The 12354-nt window shown below is 34.9% G+C and overlaps 2 long non-coding RNA genes across 2 annotated transcripts; one reads left to right on the forward strand and one right to left on the reverse strand.

Annotated features, from left to right (window-relative positions):
• Positions 1 to 2182: 2182 nt before the first annotated feature.
• Positions 2183 to 2655, reverse strand: LOC142234482 (uncharacterized). Its single transcript, XR_012721632.1, has 3 exons — positions 2520 to 2655; positions 2350 to 2455; positions 2183 to 2284 (listed from the first exon to the last, which is right to left on the reverse strand). It is a non-coding gene; the product is annotated as an uncharacterized LOC142234482 (long non-coding RNA).
• Positions 2656 to 2847: 192 nt separating this feature from the next.
• Positions 2848 to 4558, forward strand: LOC142234074 (uncharacterized). Its single transcript, XR_012721553.1, has 4 exons — positions 2848 to 3169; positions 3235 to 3598; positions 3663 to 3994; positions 4059 to 4558. It is a non-coding gene; the product is annotated as an uncharacterized LOC142234074 (long non-coding RNA).
• Positions 4559 to 12354: the final 7796 nt, after the last annotated feature.

The raw sequence follows: 12354 nt of genomic DNA on the forward strand, positions 1-12354 counted from the left end.
GTTGCTTTGTTTAGCGTAATTTAGAATTTCAATATGCTATATTTCTTATTAATCTTTAGCAATTTATTAAAGTCATATACAATTAGAAGACACCATTGATCAATACACACACAGCAGATTAAGTACATGAACTTTTTACCAGATATACAATGCTGCAATGTTAATACAAAGTCTCATCTAAAGATCAATTGTTGAACAGATAAAGAAATCTCCCACTCTCCCTCTCCACGCAATTTTTTTCTGAGGAGTTGTCCTCTACAAATAAAAATGCTAAAATAAGAAATGTTATGCCCACCTCTCCTACATAAAATACGTATGTGCTATATTGGTACGTATTTATACATGTGGTGCGTAGTGCCCATACCTTCCGCCCTTTTCGTTGAATTTTTTCTCGAGGATCCGATGACTATAAATAAAATAAACTTAACCGTGTGTCATAGACACAGACACATTTGAGACACACGCATGTTGTTGCTGCTGCTGGTGCGTACGGGTTAGGCTATGCATATTCCTGTGTTTCATACATATGGTAAAGGCAACAAAATTTGCTTCGGTACGAATGAATTTAGGGATTATTTTGTATACACTGGGAATTTTTCGCCAGAATTGAGAGAGGGAGAGAGAGCACTTGCAATGGTGTTGATGAAAATAACGGTAGTAAGAAATTGACATCATTACAAATTAGTGTTGCCGTATTAAATTTTTCATGAAATTAAATTGTGATATATAACAGGTTGGCTGATAAGTCCCCGGTCTGACACATAGATGGCGTCGCTGTTATTAAATGCATATTATTTTTATATAGTACCAACCTTCAAATGTGTTTTTCCGTTGATATGTGACAATGGATGAAACATGGCTCCATCACTACACTTCTGAGTCCAGTCGACAGTCGGCTGAGTGGACAGCGACCGGTGAACCGTCTCCGAAGTCCGCAGGCAAAGTAATGGCCTCTGTTTTTTGGGATGCGTACGGAATAATTTTTATCGATTATCTTGAGAAGGGAACAAGTATATACGGCCGTAAGTTCGGCCAGGCCGAATCTTATGTACCCTCCACCATGGATTGCGTAGAAACTTCTACGAAAGACTGTCATCGACAATCGAATTACTTGGGTTGTAGTATCCAAAAACTTCTTAACATCGTTTTCTAAATTGTGAGTTAGTCCATACGTGGTATGTATTAGACAATACGTAGAGAGCCACAATAGAAATATGGGGGTCGCTTATATGGGGGCTATATACAATTATGAACCAATTTTTGTGTGATTGGGGATCGATTTATCTAATGGCAATATATAACTACACCCATAGAAAAAATCATGAACGGCGTAGTCATTTCGAAACGATCCGTTCATGAAAGTGAGTCAACACACATGTGTTGTCAAACTGAGAACAGATGGGGTCAATCCGACAACGTAAAAATGACACCATCCCAATAAACACAAACGTTTGAAAAATGCTAAATTTCAACAATTTTTCAAACATTTTTTCAAAGGATTAGGGTAATATTCAAGTTGAGAAATTGTTGAGAAAATCGCGTTCTCAACAAAAAACAGACATTGCCCTCAACAGTGAAATTCAACACATTAGCAATAATATCTCAAGTGTTATCCTCAAATTGAAATGCATCGCTACACAATAATTTGTCAAACAATTTTCGATGCGAGACAAATTCAAAATTAACATCGTTGCAAATACTTTTCAACCTAAATTTGTATGAATGATATCCCCACTTCAAATTGAAAGTCAAAACCAAAATTCTATGAATTTTGTATAATTTATTCATTTTCATCAAAATAAAATATATAATACACTATACTACATAATACACTACAATACCAATTGATAAATAATAATCTTATTAAACATATCAATAAATAAGAACAAAAAAGAACAAACAAAACTTTAAATATCTTAAACATTATTAGTAAACACTTTTGCATTGATAATTCGATTTCCATCCTTTTGGTTCTTTCCTTTTATTAACATGCGAGCAAGTTGAAATTAGGAACGTACTGGACCGCGTGTTAGAATTGATTTCCAGCAGAAGGAATTCACAAAATATCCATTTTAAACTGATAATAGCATATGAATTAAACTGATGATGTGATGCCCATTTTCATCCAGAAGTTGTTGATTTCAACAATTTGTTGTTTTTAACAATTTTAATTGGTTGCACTTGTAATGTTTCTCGAAACTTTTTCTTGTCGATAAGCCACTCATTTTTCATTGGTCAGCTTCTTAATGTTTGCAAGAATGTAGCATCCAAAGATTTTGGTTTTCTGCAAAGAGATTTAAATTTAGTGAATTCTCTAAAGTTTTGATTTAATTTTTCATATTGCCGTACCAATTATTATAAACTATTTGAAGCAGTTCCAGTTAATTGTCCACCATTTTTTCATCGGTCAGCTTTTTAATGTTTTCAAGAGCGTAGAATCCATAATTTTAGTTTTCTGCAAAGAGATATACATTTAGTGACTTCCTTAAAGTTTTATTTCATTTTTTATTTTCACTTACCTATTTTTATAAACTATTTGGTTATTTGTCTAAAATTTTCCATTTTTTATTTCTTGCAATTGACCACGAACTTCGTTGCACAAATAAGTATTGAAAACCACATGGTTTTTTCGTTGCATTTTAGGGTAGTGTTTTGTCAAAGTTTACTCATATTATCTTCAACAACTTTTCAAAGATTTCGTCAACATTTTGGCAAATTGGAAGTAATTCGCAAACAATTTGAAGATGTATTGAAGATGAGCTATTTCAAGTCAAGTTGAAAATTATATTTACCCTCAAACTGAAAAGCTGCTGCATTTGAAAAAAGCTCATCCTGCCCAATAAACACAGGATGAGCGTTTTTCAAATGCAACACCTCTTCAGTTTGAGGGTAAATATCATTTTCAACATAAATTCAACTTGACTTGAAAAAGCTCATCTTCAATTCATCTTCAAATTGTTTGCGAATTACAACCAATTTGGCAAAATGTTGACGAAAACTTTGAAAATGTGTTGAAGATAATTGGAGAAAACTTTGACAAAACACTACCCTGAAATGCAACGAAAAAACCACATGGTTTTCAATACTACTTTGGACAACAAAGTTCGTGGAAGAAATACAAAAATGTGGAAATTTTTTAATAATCAATTGAAATTGCTTATAATAATTGGTAAGTAAAACTAAAACACGAAATGAAAACTTTAAGGAAGTCACTAAACTCAAATCTCTTTGCAGACAACTAAAATATTTGGATGCTGATTTTTGGACACATTAAGAGGCTGGCCGATGAAAAATGGTAGTGGCTTATCGAGAAGAGAAAGTTTCCATAAATCAAAGTGCAACCAAAAAAACTTGGTATTTATGCTTTTCCATATCAACAACTACTGGATGATAATTCGCATCACATCGATAGTTTAATTTATATCGCATCATCGGTTTAATTTGTTATTTTGTGAATTGAAATTGCTGGAAATTTATTCCAATTATCTGGCCATCAAGTTCCTGAAAATTGCCAGTATTTTAATAACAACAATTTTGTAATACCAACGTTCTTGAGGAAATCACGAAGTACCTGGTCAGTTGGAAGAAATACAAATTGGTAAGTCAAAATAAAAAGTGAAATGAAAACATAATGGAAATCACAAAACTCGATTGTTTTGCAGAAAACTAAAATCATTGAATGGTATATTCTTGGAAGATGTTGGCCGATGAAAAACCGATGAAGGAAACAACAAAGAAAAGTTTTCAGAAAACTTACAAAGTGCAACCAACTAAAACAAAGTGCAACAATTCCTATATCAAGAACTTCTGGATGAAAATGTGCATCATCGGTTTAATTTGTTATTTTGTGAATTGAAATTGCTGGAAATTTATTCCAATTATCTGGTCATCAAGTTCCTGAAAATTGCCAGTATTTTAATAACAACAATTTTGTAACACCAACGTTCTTGAGGAAATCACGAAGTACGTGGTCAGTTGGAAGAAATACAAATTGGTAAGTCAAAATAAAAAGTGAAATGAAAACATAATGGAAATCACAAAACTCGATTGTTTTGCAGAAAACTAAAATCATTGAATGGTATATTCTTGGAAGATGTTGGCCGATGAAAAACCGATGAAGGAAACAACAAAGAAAAGTTTTCAGAAAACTTACAAAGTGCAACCAATTAAAACAAAGTGCAACAATTCCTATATCAAGAACTTCTGGATGAAAATGTGCATTACATCAATTTACATCCCGTCATCAGTTTGATATTTTGTGATTTCCTCTTGCTGGAATCTATTCTAACACACAAGCCAGCAAGTTCCTCGATAGTAATTATTTCAAATTACCAGCATATTAATGACACCAACATTATGGAGGAAATGGAATTATACATGTAAAAATGTTTAAGATATTTAAAGTTGTATTCATAGTTTTATTTATTAATACGTTTAATAAGATAATTACATTTTGATTGGTATAATATTATTATTTTCATATATTATTAATGTTATTTTTAAGATTATTATATTTGTTAACGAAAAAATAATAAAATAAAACAAAATCCCTAGAAAATAGTATTGACTTTCAGTTAGAACTAGGATTGACTTTCATACAAATTGTGGTTTGAAAGTATTCGCAACAATGCTAGTTTTTTATTTTTCTCACATTGAAAACTGTTTGAGAAATTATTGAGTAGCGATGCATTTCAATTTGAGGATTACAATTGAGAAATTATTGCTATTGTGTTGAATTTTACTATTGAGGGTAATGTCTGTTTTTTGTTGAGAACGCGATTTTCTCAACAATTTCTCAACTTGAATATTACCCTAATCCTTTGAAAAAATGTTTGAAAAATTATTGAATTTTAGTATTTTTCAAACGTTTGTGTTTATTGGGTGTGTTTATTGGGCATACGTTGTCAATGTAACGTAACGGTTACGAATTTATAAACAAAATTAAAAAAAATATTTTCGCTACCGTGACTCGAACCTGTGTTGCCTGCACGATACGCGTTAACAGTCGCCTTTGCACATTGCACCAACGGCGGAGTTGCCATAACAACGTCTAACGATTATTTTAAAACTTTTCATGGCCAAAGAAAAACAACTGCCGTTCATGAAATCGTGAACGCCCGTGGACGAAATCGTGAACATTCCGTTTTGATTTTTTGTGAACGTTTCCGTTTCATTTTGACAACGTCCGTTCACGATTGTGAAACGTAATTTTTTCTATTAGTGTATAGACCGATATGGACCTAAAGGGTGATACGGTCAAAATTTGGTCAATATAAACTTGACGTATTTCTTTCAATTTTGCATTTAAAAAACCTGAACACCCCTCATTTTGAAGGTATGTGTGTAGAATGTTGCTCCTATTTTGATTTTGGAATTCACTCTTCAGTTGTCAAAATGCCGTCCAAGCAAGAAGAGCAGCATATCAAACCGTTACAAATGTAAATTAAGTGTTTGGGGAACGTTTGTCGACAGCCAGGAAGTCTGGGTCATGGGGAAATCGAAAACCGGAAGCCGCTGAGACGACAAAGAGAGTTGCCGGTAGTTTCAAGCGAAACCCTAACCTATCTCTCCGAGATGCCGCAAATAAGCTGGGTGTATCGTCATCGAGCCAAAAAACGAGCCGGACTATCGACTTACAAGAAGGTAGTGACTCCAAATCGCGATGATAAACAAAATACGACGGCCAAAGCGCGATCCCGGAGGCTGTACACGACGATGCTGACGAAGTTTGACTGCGTGGTAATGGACGACGAAACCTACGTCAAAGCCGACTACAAGCAGCTTCCGGGACAGGAGTTTTATACGGCAAAAGGAAGGGGAAAGGTAGCAGATATTTTCAAGCACCTAAAACTGGCAAAGTTCGCAAAGAAATATCTGGTTTGGCAAGCCATCTGTACCTGTGGCTTGCAAAGCAGCATTTTCATAGCTTCCGGGACTGTCGACCAAGAAATTTACGTGAAAGAGTGTTTGAATAAACGTCTGCTGCCTTTCCTGAAGAAACACGGTTGTTCCGTACTGTTTTGGCCGGATTTGGCATCTTGCCATTACGGTAAAAAGGCCATGGAGTGGTACGCCGCCAACAACGTGCAGGTGGTTCCCAAGGACAAGAACCCTCCCAACACGCCAGAGCTCCGCCCAATTGAGATATACTGGGCTATTGTCAAGCGGAACCTAAAGAAGACCAAAAAACTGCTAAGGACGAGCAGCAGTTCAAGGCAAACTGACTTTCTGCGGCGAAGAAGGTGGACAAGGTGGCTGTACAAAATCTGATGGCAGGTGCCAAGCGTGATGCCCGGCAATTCGGATTTGGAAAAGCGAAAGCCTAACTGAATATTTTTCCTGAATTTTATACTAATTGAACTTGAAAAAGAAATTTAATTTGATTTTTTAAATAAACGATTTCACCGATTTACTCGCGTTTTCCCTTGACCAAATTTTGACCGTATCACCCTTTAGTTAGGCATGGTTGTTAACGGTCATATAATAGCACAATGTACCAAATTTCAACTGACTCGTATGAAATTTGCTCCTCCAAGAGGCTCCAAAACCAAATCTCGGGATCAGTTTATATGGGGGCTATATATGATTATGGACTGATATGGACCACTTTTGGCATAATTGTTAAATATCATATACTACCACCACGTACAAAATTTCAACCAGATCGGATGACTTTTGCTTCTCCAAAAGGCACCGGAGGTCAAATCTGGGGATCGGTTTATATGGGGGCTATATATGATTATGGACTGATATGAACTAATTCCTGCATTGTTGTTGGATACCATAATACTAACTTCAGGTACCAAATTTCAACCGAATCAGATGAATTTTGCTCTTCCAAGAGGCTTCGGAGGTCAAATCTGGAGATGGGGATATGGGGGCTATACATAATTATGGACCGATTTCGACCAATTTTTGCATGGGTGTTTGAGGCCATATATTAACACCAAATTTCAACTGAATCAGATGAATTTTGGTCTTCCAAGAGGCTCCGGAGGTCAAATCTGGTGATCGGTTTATATGGGGGCTATATATAATTATGGACCGATGTTGACAAAATTTTCTATAGAAATAAAATTTTGTCAAACTTTTCTACAGAAATAAAATTTTGACAACATTTTCTATAGATATAAAATTTTGACAAAATTTTCAATAGAAATAAAGTTTTGGCATAATTTTCTATAGAAATAAAATTTTGACAAACTTTTCTATAGAAATAAAATTTTGGCAAAATTGTCTATAGAAATATTTTTTTTCATTCGTTTTGTTTTGTTATTGTTGGTTTTGTTCTTTAAGCATTGTTGTTGTTGTTTTTTTTATTTCAGCTTAAAACCATGCATTGACTAAACTACAAGTGTAGCTTAACCAACAGAGGAAAACAATGTTTGTCAAATTTATTTGGACAAAGCCCTATAGACTGAAAGATTGTTGGATAGACGTACGTTTCGGAATTACCACATTCCTCATCAGCATCCTCTATTTGCAGCAAAACTATCAACCAATTATCAGATAAATTCAGGCAGTTCATTAAACGCAACAATGAACCATTCCGAAACGTGCGTCCATCCAACCATCTTGCAGTCTATAGAGCTTTGCCAAATAAATCTAACAAACATTATTTTCCTCTGTTGGTTAAGCTACACTTGTAGTTTAGTCAATGCATGGTTTTAAGCTGAAATAAAAAAACAACAACAATGCTTAAAGAATAAAACCAACAATAACAAAACAAAACGAATGAAAAAAAATTATTTCTATAGACAATTTTGTCAAAATTTTATTTCTATAGAAAAGTTTGTCAAAATTTTATTTCTATAGAAATTTTTGTCAAAATTTTAGTCCTATAGAAAATTTTGTCAAAATTTTATTTCTATAGAACATTTTTTTCAAAATTGTATTTCTATAGAAAATTTTGTCAAAATTTTAATACTAGCGACGCCATCTATGTATCAGACCGGGGACTTATCAGCCAACCTGTTATATCCTATATTTAGTTAGATCTGATATTAGATCTAGCCATATATGGTATTGTATCTAGTTAAAACTAATAAAATTCCATCAAATCTGGTTAGATTTCTGCTATTGAAGTAGTAGCTTTTAAAAAATTTATTTGCTCCCGTGAAACAATATTTATTGTGTATCCTTATAAAAGATGCTATAAAATATAGAACGATTGCAAGATCCTTTATGGCAAACAATATTTCTTCTCATCTATGCTGCTCTCGACTATGATTGTGAAATTTTCAAAAGCCTACTCTATGTGTAGTCGTAGTATGGCAACTCAATATTCTACACGCTCATTTTTATGACATGGCAGAATCATAACCGCACTGTAGCAACAGCAGCAATGGCTACAAATATGCTGCTCCCTAGCTGGCTAGCTTGGCTACTTGTCTCTGATTTTCTGTAGCTTATTCGTTGGTGTCGGTTCGTTGGTTGGTCGTCGTCGTCGTAATCGTAGTCGAGAACATGCAAGCCAGCACTCTTTTGTGGCAGTTCACTATCAATCAAGCACCGGAAGCAGCTGTTTAGTTTATTTTGCCTCATTCGTCGTCGTTCATTTGTTGGTCGCTTGTGGCGACTGAACACATTGATCTGAATGTTGCTGCTGATGATGTTGGTTCTTATTCTGGCATTTTCCCTCTAACTTACTGTTGCACTGTAGTTGCGATAGGCTTTTCAGCAATGAGATTTTGGTTTGGATTTTTTTTCTTCTCTTATGTGTAAACATATTGATGAAGAGGAGTTTGGCTTCCCCAGATTTTTTAAACGCTAAATGTGAACGCCAAACCGTAGTGTGAATACATCGGAGTTGATAAAGTTAAAGTTAGTCCCTTTATAGCCTTAACCACTACTGTGGTACAGGGTATAATAAGTTTGTGCATTTGTATGTAATGCCAAGAAGGAAAAGTCTGAGACCCATCGTTTAGTATACCGATCGTCTTAGAATTAATTTTTGCGTCGATTTAGCATTTCCGTCTGTCTGTCTGTTCATGTATTTTTATGCGCAAAGTACAGGTCGCAGTTTAAGTCCGATCGTCCTCAAATTTGGCATAGGATTGGTTTTTGGAACAAAGACAATCTCTATTGATTTTGGAAAAAATCGGTTCAGATTTATATATAGCTGTCATATATATCTATCCCCGATCTGGTCATAATTGGCGTGTTTATCAACCGATGTTCTTCAAATTCCGTACATCCGAATATTTTATGAGTCTCGAAAAACTTGCAAAATATCAGCCAAATCGGTTCAGATTTAGATATAACTCCCATATATATCTTTCGGCCGATTTAGACTCATATGGCAACAGAGGCCAAAGTTTACTACCAATTTTCGTGAAATTTTGCACAGAGAGTAGAATTGACATTCTATCAATGCTTGGTAAATTTGATTGAAATCGGTTCAGATTTAGCTCCCATTTATATCTTTCCACCGATTTGCCCTTATATGGCCTCAAAAGCCAGAGTTTTGTCCTGACTTGCTTCAAATTTTGCACAAGGAGTACGGTTAATAGTATCGGTAAGTGTGCCAAATTTGGTTAAAATCGGTTCAGATTTAGATATAGCTCCCATATATATCTTTCGCCCGATTTACACTCATATGACCACGGGGGCCAAAGTTATACTCCTATTTACGTGAAATTTTGCAGAGATTGCAGAATTATTATTCTAACTACCTAACAGCAAAAAAAGCGTCGCCAAAAAAGTAATGAAAATGTTCTTTTTGGATCCGGAAGTGTTGCAAAATTGACGCAGAAGCGATGAATTTAACATTGGCTTGTCATAGGACGGAAGTCCTCCATTTTACCGGCCGTTGCACTGAATTTGCATCACTTCTTTAGGTGTGATCCGAATTCAATGTTTTGGATGTAAATTAAAAAATTCTGTGATATTTTGTCAAATAAATAATTTGTATAATTTTTTATAATTTTTAATAGATTCTAACGCTTGTCGGAAACGTTTAACCTCAAATATTTTCAAAAATTCACAATTTTTTCAGATAGGATTTAGCATTTTTTCGACAAAGTTTAAATGATTTGTACCATTTTATGAATTCTTATACTGTTTTTAACCAATTTGAAAGAAAAAAGTTAAAATATTCCATTAAAAATATGAAAAAAGCATGTTATAAAAAATTGAATGAAAAGAACTTCCTGTGTAGTAAAAATAAAGAACATCATTGGGAGTACATCTTCTGGAAGTGCTTTTAAAGTTGTGCCTTTGGAAGAACTTCCAAATTTTTTTGCTGGGTATGCATGTCAAATTTAGTCAAAATAGGTTCAGATTATATATAGCGCCCATATATACGTACACCAGAGTTGGGGAAATATGGTAGACTGTTTCATATTTTACACCCATTTTCAATGGGATTTTCCTCCAATTGACTGGATAGTGCTTCCACAGAGAATATATTTAATATGATATTTAAGCGTGTCAAGTTTGATCTAATTTGGTTCAGATTTAGATAAAGCCTCCATATATTCGCTTTTCCGGTTTATACAAATATGGCCAAAATTCCCACATTTTACACAAAATTCTGTGATGATTTCCCCATAAAGGGTGATACGGTCAAAATTTGGTCAAGGGAAAACGCGTGTAAATCAGTGAAATCATTTATTTAAAAAATCAAATTAAATTTCTTTTTCAAGTTCAATTAGTATAAAATTCAGGAAAAATATTCAGTTAGGCTTTCGCTTTTCCAAATCCGAATTGCCGGGCCTCACGCTTGACACCTGCCATCAGATTTTGTACACCCACCTTGTCCACCTTCTTCGCCGCAGAAAGCCAGTTTGCCTTGAACTGCTGCTCGTCGTTAGCAGTTTTTTTGGTCTTCTCTAGGTTCCGCTTGACAATAGCCCAGTATTTCTCAATTGGGCGGAGCTCTAGCGTGTTGGGAGGGTTCTTGTCCGTGGGAACCACCTGCACGTTGTTGGCGGCGTACCACTCCATGGCCTTTTTACCGTAATGGCAAGATGCCAAATCCGGCCAAAACAGTACGGAACAACCGTGTTTCTTCAGGAAAGGCAGCAGACGTTTATTCAAACACTCTTTCACGTAAATTTCTTCAAGCCACAGGTACAGATGGCTTGCCAAACCAGATATTTCTTTGCGAACTTTGACAGTTTTATGTGCTTGAAAATATCTGCTACCTTTCCCCTTCCTTTTGCCGTATAAAACTCCTGTCCCGGAAGCTGCTTGTAGTCGGCTTTGACGTAGGTTTCGTCGTCCATTACCACGCAGTCAAACTTCGTCAGCATCGTCGTGTACAGCCTCCGGGATCGCGCTTTGGCCGTCGTATTTTGTTTATCATCGCGATTTGGAGTCACTACCTTCTTGTAGGTCGATAGGCCGGCTCGCAGTGTTGCCAACTCCCCAAGGCCAAAAAGCACCAAACAAAGTATTCTAAATTCTAACATACCACCTTCCACAACAAAATCTAAAATGCTCTACTAAAAAAAAAAAAAAAAAAAAAAAAAAAAAAAAAAAAAAAACTTCCGAAGATGTATTATAGAACTTTTGTGAATTGAATTTCAAGAAGTTAAGGTGGGTATTATTAGCCGCTAAAATAGTAATTTTTTTCACAATTACTTTCCTTAAATAAATCATTTTAAGGAATACAAACTTTGTGAAAATTTGCTTTTGGCTACTCCCCATCAAGTTATAATAAAATTTGCAGCAACTATGCATAATTTTATGCCCATTTTTACTGATATAGTTTTCACTTTAGAGCCAAACTCAAATTTAGTACTCACCATTATGAACCGCTATTCAAGTATACACCTTCATCAGTTTTAATGCTTTCGTCAAATTCATTTTGATCAGTGATGTTTTTCAACTTTCAAAATTCAGTTGTGCGTGCTTATGTGGATTTAATACTAACGTTTTTAATGACATATTTACCAAATTCAAAAATTCGACATTCATGACTCGACTTTCCTACAGAATACCCTAAATGACAATATTAATTAAAAAATAATCAATACCAACTTCATAACAATCAAATTCTATATTTGGCAATAAATTTCAGTTTCTCTTGAAAGTCTAATCAAAATTTTTGTATCTATTAAACTTAATACTGTTCAAAATAAAAAAAAGCACCAAAAGCACTAAATGAAAATGCCAGAAAGCACCAAGTTGGTGCTTTTTTTGAAAAGGCACCAAAAAGGCAATTTGGTGCTTTTTAGAAATCAAAAAGCACTAAATTTGGTGCTAAAAGCACCAAATTGGCAACACTGCCGGCTCGTCTTTTGGCTCCATGCACGGTTGTAGACGATACACCCAGCTTATTTGCGGCATCTCGGAGAGAGTGGTTAGGGTTTCGCTTGAAACTACCGGCAACTCTCTTTGTCGTCTCAG

Source organism: Haematobia irritans, chromosome 4 (genome assembly GCF_050003625.1).
Source record: "Haematobia irritans isolate KBUSLIRL chromosome 4, ASM5000362v1, whole genome shotgun sequence".
Lineage (NCBI taxonomy): Eukaryota > Metazoa > Arthropoda > Insecta > Diptera > Muscidae > Haematobia > Haematobia irritans.